The sequence below is a fragment of the Tupaia chinensis genome, unplaced genomic scaffold (assembly GCF_000334495.1).
Source record: "Tupaia chinensis unplaced genomic scaffold, TupChi_1.0 Scaffold145933_1, whole genome shotgun sequence".
NCBI lineage: Eukaryota > Metazoa > Chordata > Mammalia > Scandentia > Tupaiidae > Tupaia > Tupaia belangeri.
The window spans coordinates 88,070-98,321 of NW_006205792.1; the positions used below are offsets into that span (position 1 = coordinate 88,070).

Here is a 10,252-nt window from a genome sequence, read left to right on the forward strand (position 1 = left end):
CATTCCTTTCCCTCTTCTACTATACTTCATGCTGATGGGCCTTACTTCCCTTCTATATTTGTATCTAAATTTTTCTGCTGTGGTCTTTGGATAAGATTTTTCATCATCCTCAAATACTGTTTCTCCCTCATAATCTGCTTAATTGTCACTCTTCCCATGTAAATTCTTCAGACTCCCCAGAGTGTGGTTGTTTTTATCTTTTATAGAAAGCTACAATTTTCTTTATAGACTTTAACATAATTAGAGCTTAGGTGTATTCTGTATAGTTAAGATGACTGTCTCTTTTTCATTGGACTACAGCTCTGTCTAAATTACTGTATTCACCAATAGGTATCCAGGTACTGAAACCATTCCTGAGGCAGTGAGTTGCTCAAAAATTACTTGCTGAAAAAATAAATAAAGATATGACTGCAAGTAAAACTCAAAATGTAAATACTAAAACAGCAACCATGGAAGATTGTATATTTCAAAGACACAATATTTCCCACCCCAAAAGCTCTTCTAGAACCTTGCCACATATACATCAAAAAGTGTGTTGAAATGTTTCTGTGTATTTTAAGTGTGTTGTGGTTCCTCAAAACCATGACTGTGCAATCTCTGTCAAGCAGACTGTGTATCTTCCCTTCAGTTTCAATCCTGCACTGTACTTTGTCCATTGGTAACATCACATTCTCCTGGTTATTCTTCATGGTTGTGTATGTGGTGATGTTTATACATTGGAAAGCTGGCATTTATTCTAGTGTCTGCACTCTGGCTTAGTTTGAGATGCTAGAAATACCCCAGTGCTTAGACAGAGTAAGTGAGAGGTCCCTAGAGTTCCCACTGTCACCAGGGACCACAGTCCTAGCTACAGAAGAGCCCTGACATTCCTGATCATCCGAATATAAGATATTTCTGATGCCCACAAAATTGCACTAATTTGAAGAAGGAACATGCATAGGGTCACTTCACCATCTGGACCCCAGTCAGCTGCAGCGTGGTGCCACACTGAAAGCAGATCCACTGCCAAATAGACTATCCTGAGAAACAACAGTGCTTGCATGTGTGCATCACTAAGGTGCCGTGAGTAGCCTTGCACACTGAGACAGTGGATGGAGCATATACACAGAGTTAGACAAAGTGGTACAGTTAGGACATGTGTGCACACAGTGGGGAGTATGAGAAGAAGCCTATGGCCCCTACCACCACAGAAGGGCACACTTTCCTCCTTGCAGGGGCTCTAAAACAAATGTGTGCTCAATAGGAACTTCAAAGGCAAACTACTGTGAGAAGTCACTACAGAAATAAAAGGCATTTATATTAGAAAGGAATACATCAAATTACCTTTATTTGTGGATGACATAACACAATTTTTAGGAAGTCACTAGGAATTGGCTATAGACTATTAGTATAAATAAACAAGTTCAGAAAAGTAACACAATATAAGAAATATACTAACATCAATTATATTTTTAATTTTTTTTTAACTTTGCCAAAATAGATATTCTTTAACTGAAGAGGAAAAGGAAAGGGAAAGTGAGAAAGCACCCCAAATAGGCCATAATCATGCTGTAACCATTTACCTTCCACCTCTATCTTCTTTTGAGATTTTGGCTATGACTTCATATACACTTCACATGTTTCTCAAGCCAGATAGAGAAATTGAACTATGCAGTCTGCCATGTGGGATCTGGCTGCCTTAACTTGACGGAGTTGGTGCATAAGGTCAATTATTCCCTCAGAAATAATTATAACAATTTGAACACTGAAAACTGCAATACATCGCCAATGTTGGAAATAACTCACAACACTGAGTCTCCTTTCCATGTTTTTGGAAAATTTACCATACTAGGAAGAAGATAGAGATTGCTTCTTGGTCTATTACTAGAGGTGAGTCCAAGGTGAGATCTACACATGCAAATGTGTATTATGGTCTCCATTTTCTTCTTTTTTTTGGGTAGGCATTATTTACTTTATTTATTACTACTTTTAAATTTGATCAGAGAGAGAGAGATGAAGAGAAAGAAAGAGTGAGAAAGCAAGCTGCCATGTCCAGGACTAGACATGTTTCACCCCTGTGGAAATCCATCACTTTAACCACCACATCGTCTGTTGACCCTTATTGTCTCCATGTTAAAACATAGAAAACTAAAGTCCACAAAGAGAGTAAACAACAACACCTATGTTTTAGAGATGGGAATGTCAGGGATTGACTCCCCCACTCACCCCCTGCCAATCATCCTGTATTTAAATAATCCCCTCAGTAACATAACAATATGTGTTTAAGAGAGACCTGGTATCCAAGGGTGGGAGGAAGGGAGGCCAGGGATTCAAAACTAGAAGGTGAGAGAGTACTGTGGTGATCAAGGCTAAGTTCTTTGTTTCTATAGAACAGAGTCACTGAAAGACACTTATAGCATCAGAGAAGATACAGAAATTTGAACATGGCAGGGCATATAACAGGAAAAACAAAAATCAGGGATATGTCTTGAACAAAATCGTGTCTCTTGCACCCCCCTCCAGTCACCACTCCCAATCTTTACCCCCTTTTCATATTATTCCCTGGTTTCAGCACTCCAGTCTAACATTAACCCTGATGAATCAGGATGGGCATTTTGGGGCCAGCAGGTGGCCTGGTGGTTAAAGGCACTGGATTCCCACATGGCTGAGTGTAGCTGGAGTCCCAGACCTGGTGGCTTGCTTTTTCACTTTCTCTGGTCAAATTAATAATAATAATAATAATAATAATAAATATAGTTAATTAAAATATTTCCTGGTTTGTGGACAAAATCAAAGAAGAGTAGGTAAATCAGGTAAATCTCCCATACACAGACACACCACCAATAATTAAAGATTTGTTAGATAAAACATGGGAGCTTTTGGTCAAGTAATTATTAGACACTTGAAGTGTAAATAGACTTGGAATATGAAATACACCTATCCTATTATTCTGATTTCTTATCTTAAAAATAAACTAGAACAGTTTTCAAACTGTAATAACCACTAAACACTCAAAAATTAGCTTAGTGGGTGATGATTTACATCTTTTAATGACTGCAAGAGAATTACCATAGTAATTATCTGTTTCTTAATAGTCTAGAACACATTATTTTTCATGCTTTAGATTGCATTACTAAAAACAGTCGTTGGCCGTATAACAGGAATAACTATATTTAACAGAAGTGTTAAATTACTTATTAATGTCATCGACTATGTGACCCGCGTATGAATTTCCTCATTATCCCTCAAATGTCAAACCAGGATTTAATAAAGAGCCAGGATCCTGTCTCTCACTCACCTGGATAGAGACTGTTCCTCTCCCATCACGTTCTGGTTTCCTGGTTACAGGACTGGCCTCTGTGAAAACACAGGAACCTTCGCATTGTTGCCTAATTGCAGGTCGCAGGGCCTTGTGGGAAATGTAGTCTCTGCTCCGATGACGTCATCAGCAGGAGCCAAGTCTCTGCCTGTGGCGCGCTGTTCCTTCTGCGTGATAGCTGGGGAGAACCGGTCGCTGGGGAGAACCTGCCGCTGTGCTGACTGTGCGGTGCCGGACACGGTGTCCATGACGGTGAGTCTGAGTGTGGAGGAGGAGGGTTGCGGGTTTTGAGGATCCTAGTAGTGGAAAGGCGCCCCTCTTCCTTGGTGGGAGCAGAAACGTGGGGGGAAGTCGGGTGGGGGAGGAGGGGCGCCTGAGGGGAGGTGCGAAGGTGCAGCCGCTGGTCCGGGCTGGGTGGGGAGAGCGACAGGAGCATCAGTGTGTGCAGTTCCGGGGTGAGGAAAGAGGTGACCTGGGCTTTGCTTTCAGTAGCTGCTTTGTCGGAAGGTGGGTGTGTGCATTCAGGTGTACAGCGGTGACTCCAGAAGCTTCGGAATGGGGTGATCCAGTCCAAGCTGGGCACGGGGTCGGTTTGTTATATTTTGATCAGTGAGAAAGGAGAGGACATCCAGTCATAGCCAAGTTATATGAGTATTTATTACCAGTGACTGCGGGAGCTCTCGTGTCTCTCAAAGACCCCAGAGCCCCGAATGTAGGGACAAGGGTGCTGGTTAAAACAAAAAGTACATTTGCGTTGATGTGGTGAGAACGGTAACCATTGAGGAGGGGGTGGGGAAGAAAGGGAGAGGGGATTACAATGGAAAGCAGGTACAGAAGCCAGGTCAAGTAGGTTAATAATTATTAAGGGCCCTTTCCAGTCCCTTGCCTAAACACAATGGAATCTTAATGGTCTTCATGGCTTGGGGCAAGGAGCTTATCACTAAGGAAGTTCTCAAATTTGGGGGTTTCAGGTTATTTAGTAAAGACTGCAGGAATGTCCATCACTCTTGTTTACATAAAAAGTTCTAAGCAAGTTTCCAATATAGAGTTCACAATGGAGGTTCTCCTGCTTCAGGCTGAGGAGTCAGGGGGTCAGAGGACCAGGAGTACAGCTTCCAGCTCTGCTACAGGATCCTGATGAGAGAGGAGTAAGGCCTCTGGTTAGGTAGATAGGGTGAGGAGTCCCTAGAATGGAGGGTAGGAGACAAATGGAGCCAGTACAGTGAAGCCTTTAATAAAAAATACATTCACAACTCTTAGCAGAAAGCAATTATTAGCTATTGCTTCTTATTTGGACAGAAAGCTGCTTGCAGCCTGCTTAAGATAATGGCAGGTGAAAGTAGCATTATCTGTATCATTGCTACATCCCAAATGAAAAGTGCAATCTCTTGGTCTGGAGAGCAGCAGAGGGAAGGACCTCGAACAATAAACCCTACTTTCATATTTCAAAAAATTTATGAGCACTTGTTGACTGGCTAGAAATAGACAAACTGGCTGTAGTCTTGAGCACAGTGTCCAATACAAGGACAATGATTAGTTTAAAACTCCTGGTGGCACAAAACTCTTGTGCTGGCATTGCTTTTTAAAAAGTATTTTTTTCTCCATCTCCTTAGACAAAATTATTTTTCACATTGGTTTTTTTTTTTATTTTCTTGCCAGGGTCCATTCTGACACCCTGAGTGTACCCATTTGCTTAGCTGGAAGCTTTGACTGTTTTCTAATAAGCTTTGCATACTATTCTCTCCTTTTGTCCACATTTATCATTCTTTGTGACCATCAGATAAGAACCTGCCCAGGTTTGGATCTGAACACCTAGCACTTCATAGCATGGATGCTACTGTGTATCATTAAGTATACCCATCTGTAATACTAGCCAATTTCCTGTTCTAGTGAAATACCCCCAGTTTCCCAGTGAAATAGCAGAGTGTTCCTATGGCAGCTGTATTTGTGGGGTGTCTTGGTATCTTAAAGTGAATGATGCCTCTGGTCCCCTCCTGCATTTCTTTGGCCTGCCTAACACTCCTGAGTAAGTTACATTTTTCTTTTAAGATTTTTGCTATGGGGTACAAGTACTTGCCTGAGAGATACAGAGATGGGCAGGGTAGGCTGGGAGAAAGGAGAAATCACCCCCCAGTGGGGGTGGGGGGGTAGGCATGCCAAAATCCCTTCTTCTCCATTTTCCTCTTGGGATTTTGGGCACATGTGAACATACTCTGGATGTAATTTTCAAGCCACTGGATCTGAGAATCAAACTACAAAGTTGCATGTGGATCTAGCAGCCTTTTCTCGATGCCACTGGCTGGCCCACTCCTGGGTAGTTTTAAAAATTTTTAGGGGCTATCAGGTGGTGTCGCGGTTAAGGTTTTGAACTCCCACTTGGCTGAAGGAAGCAGCAGCCTTTCCTTCAGTCCAAGATCTGGCAGTTTGAAAATCACACTACGTACATGTGCCTTTGTGTCCAAATTTCCAGGAGGAGAATGGAAGAGAAAGGATTGTGGTGTGCACATCTTCCTTGCTGGGTGTTTTCTCATCCCCCTCCCTCCTTTCTGCCACTCTCTAGCAAGTGCAGTCTCCCTACGGCAAAAACCTAAAGGGGAAAAAAAGAATCTTATATGAGTTCAAATTCAGAATCCAGTGACAGTAATTTCTGTTAGGCAGTTTGAAGTCCTGATGAATGGTAGCATTTTATTTGGAATATATTATACTATACAAATAGGAATCTCACCTGAAAGAATACTTCTGTGGCCTGAATACTGTATTAGAATGTCAGGGCAGTGGCAGAAGAGCCTGGGAAAGGAAAAAAAAATCAGTTTACTTAAGGTAATTATTGATCTTTCTTCCTAGAGTGAAGAAAATTTGGATAATACTACCTTCTCCTGAAGTACTGGATGCTGCTCAGAGGTTTGGACCAACTTTTAGAAAGGATAGAGAGTTTGACTCAGATAGGCAAAGCCCTAGCAATGTGAATAATTGGAGAAAGCTTAGAGTGTGACCTGGTGTGAAGTTATAACCTGTCATCCCGAGTGTCTGTCTACAGTGTTCTCTAAATAGAATCCATTCTTTCAATTTGTTGTCTTTGTTTCCTGTTACTGAACTCACTTAAACTTGATCTGTCACCAAATTTGGCAACTAGAAAAAAGCGGATGCACCCTCTATCTTGATAAGTTTTCCTAGTAGTTCAGGAAGGGTTTGCCAAAGTATTTCTGCCTTATAAGAAAAATGGAAATAAATTAGATTTGAGATGTATCTTTCTCAGAGTCTGGTTATTTGTAGATGCTAGACATTCTGACATTTTGGCTAGTGTTATCTGTTTTCTTTACCAGATTTCAATTTTTTTGTGTGACATTGAGGTTAACACAAACATGACTTGCAATACCTTTCCTATCCCTCAACAAATTTTGTGACTTATGTGGTTTTAAAGAGTTTTCCACTTAATAGCAGCAGTGTCTTATTAAGATGATAAATTCTGCAGAAAATTTATAAGAGCTCTTATTTCTTCTGCTTTTTGAAGGTATTTTTGCTGTAGGACACACACACTCACCAGAAAAAATTCCCTCCATCCCCCCAACCTTGGGGGATGGCCAATTCTGAAATCCTTTTTCCTCCTCTCTCCTGTGATTTTGGGTGTACACACACATTTACTCACTAAGTCATGTGCCTGGCATGGTTTTCATGTCACTGGATCTGGGACTTGAACCACATACTCAGCCATGTGTGGGATCTACTACCTTAACCACAGTGCTTCCCACTGACCCATAAGAGCCTATTTTACATTATTTAAAATAGGAAAATTAGACTATATTACATTTAGTTTAAACCAATTTTTAAAATCTAAATAAAATGTAATGCAGTTATCTTGTATGAGTAACAAATCCTTATGTTTTGTTTATTATTTAAAATTGTTTTTGTGTGTGTAGGAGTTTTTCCCTTAGTACACATATGCACGTCAGAGAGAGACCAAGACAGTGAGAGGGAAAGTAAGAAATCTCTCCCTAGGGGGGATGGTCACACCACAGTCCCTTCTCCTCTTTTCTCCTTCTGAGATCTTGGGCATGCATGCACATATACACAGTGTGAGTTTTAAGACACCATGCCTGGTACTTGGACTGTGGTCAGAGATGCGATAGTCCAATGACATAACTGCTAGGCCATCTGCTGCATTTTTCTTTTCAAGTACAAAGACTTACAGGATGTAAAAATCTTAAAAGTTCATCTATTAATGTACACAAAATTGCTCTGTAGGTTTTTCAAAAATCTTACACATGGCTGTAAAGTTCTATTAATTGTATCAGACATGTATTTATTACTTCCTTATGATATTGTTAAAAAACATCGCTGGGGCTTAAATGTACTGTTTAGCATTTTCTGGGTAAGGAACAAACTAAGTATTGTAAAAACTAACCAATTTATTTGCTCAAGGGTCCTTGGGTCTACACTTTGGTGTGAGTTCAGTTGGGTAGTTTCTATTCTGGTTGACTGGATGGCAAGTGAGGCTTTAGTCATGTGATGCCTTAAGAGAGTCTGATTTATTTCAGATGACTTCACTCTTCTGCCTAGTGGTTTGTGCTTACTCTTGGTAAGGCCCATGTAACCATCAATTTAGCTTCAGGATTTTTCAATAATGACTCTGCCAAAAAATGAAGCACTGTTGCAAGCAGACGGTGTGGTGGTTAAGGCACTGGATTCCAACATGGGCTAACTCTGGTTTGAGTCTTGGACCTTTTAGCTTGAAAATCATACTGGCCACATGTGTGTGCATGTACCCAAAATTCCAAGAGAAGAATAGAAGAGAAGGGATTGTGGTGTGACTATTCTCCATTTCTCTCTTTCCTTCTCTCTGTCTCTCTCCAGTGAACATATGCGCCCTATGGCAAAAACCTAAAAGCAATAAAGAAAGAATGGAAGCACTAGTGGGCAAAAACTTTCCAAACTTAGATTTCTATTGCATTTTCTTTTTTTGGTTTATTTTATTCATGATAGAGCATGCATATCCACTCAAGATTGAGTGAAAGAGAGAAGCACATACAGGGATTCATTACCGTGTTTCCCCAGCTCTCTAACTCATCAGGATCTTAGGCATGTGCACTTATTCATAGGCTTGATTTTAGACTGAGCTGGGGATCCAAAGTCATGGTTAACCATATGCCTTCCAAGACTGCAGTTTTATTTGTTATTGACTCCAAGCTGGACCTGCATTATCTTTTTTTTTTTTTTTCAGCTTTTTCTATAGGGCATGTGTGCTTGCTAGAGACATAGAGAGAAAGGAAGAAAGAAAGAAGGGAGGAAGGAAGGAGAGAGGGAGAAATCTCAAACCAGAAATATGGCCATGCCTAAGTTTCTTCTTCATTCTCTTCTCAGGATTTTGGGCACACCTGAACATGTGGCTGGCCTGCTTTTCAAGGTGTTGGGTCTGGGACTTGAACCATGTTTGGCCATGTGAGATCCAGCTGCATTAAACCTTATACCATGGGGTGGCCTAATAATTTCTATTTCAGTATGACTTAATTTATGGAATTTAATTATATTATTGTCTCTCGATCTTTGTCTTTGATTGCTCTTTTGTAGTTTTATAATATTTGTTATTGTCAGTTACTCCAGTGTTTTAATTCTGAAATTGTCTAGTTATGTATTATATTTGACATTCTAGATAAATTTTAGAACTTTTGGTCTCTTTTTCCATGAAAAGAAAACATACTGGAATTTTGATGGAATATTTTTATCAGTGATAGAGATAGCCCCTTCACTTTGATGAATTTTGAAAAAGTGGTCATCTTTGTAAACGTGAGTTTTTCTTCATGTCCATATATGTAACCACATTTTTCAGGTCTATAAATTTTTTTCTTATATATTCTACATATTTGTTTCTAAAAACTTGCATACATGTATATTACACAAATGTCATGTTCATATAATTTATGTTGTATTTTATACTATTTATTAAATTGGACCTATGAGTGCTAAAATATGGCTTACCTCTAGGAACCACTTCCCCTACACTGCCCCATTCTTTTCTCACTTAATGACTTCTTCTTGCCTCATCTACCTCAGTTTCAAAGATTTAAACTAATGCTATGAATTCTTATCTTAGTACTTACACTTGAGTTTCTGCTGGTTGTATGTGTGTCTGGGAGCTTATTGAATCAGTTTCCTAAAGTATAGATAACTAGACATTCAACCTTTTTTTTCCCCTTAGAGTTCAGTTCCAAATGTTTATTCATACTGTTTAGTTTTATTTAGTTCATTTTGGTATTTTCCCATTTACTAAAGATGTTAAACATGTTTTAAACATTTATTGAATATTTAGAAATCTAGTTAAAGTATCTGAACAAGTGTCTTTGTCTACTTTTTTTGAGGGGAGATCTCTTTTTTTTCCTCATTAAAAATGTTTAGTTGCAGGGTCAGGATGTGGCATAGTTGCTAGGTGCTGGACTCCCACGGGACTGACCATGACTTTCTTGGACCTGGTAGCATTCTCTCTTTCTCTTCTCTCTCTCTTTGTCTCTCTCTGGTGAATATGTGTACACTGTAGCAAATTTTTTAAAAAGGGCTAAACAAAATTGAATAAATAATTCTTAAACATTATTTAGTTAGTACTTGGGAGGCAGGAGGATCATAAGCTAGCAAGATACTGTTTTTTAAAAAGTTTTTATTAAAGAAAGAGAAGTATGTTTGATTAGACATATGGTCATTATTTTCTCATACTCTTGTCACTTCTCTTTACATCCTTTAAGTGTATCATTTGACGAATAGAATTTTTATTTTAATGTAGTCCAGTTTATAAATTATTTAAAATATTGTTTTACATAACTCTTAAAAGGTATCTTTGGAAATTATTGTGTAACATGGGCAGGAAAGGTACATCATAATTTTTGCTACACAGATATAATGTTGTCTTCACAGCTAATGCTCTTTGGAAAATTTTTTTTCCCTGCTTCTCTGACGTACCGTCTCTTT

The 10,252-nt window shown here is 39.3% G+C and overlaps 1 protein-coding gene across 1 annotated transcript in view; it reads right to left on the reverse strand.

Annotated features, from left to right (window-relative positions):
* The window catches only part of LOC102498639 (signal recognition particle 9 kDa protein), a 6,419-nt gene extending 3,058 nt beyond the window's left edge, over positions 1–3,361 (reverse strand). The window contains exon 1 of the mRNA XM_006168698.3: positions 3,278–3,361. The gene's annotated coding sequence lies outside the window, so the exon portion shown is untranslated. The remainder of the gene's footprint in view (positions 1–3,277) is intronic.
* Positions 3,362–10,252: the final 6,891 nt, after the last annotated feature.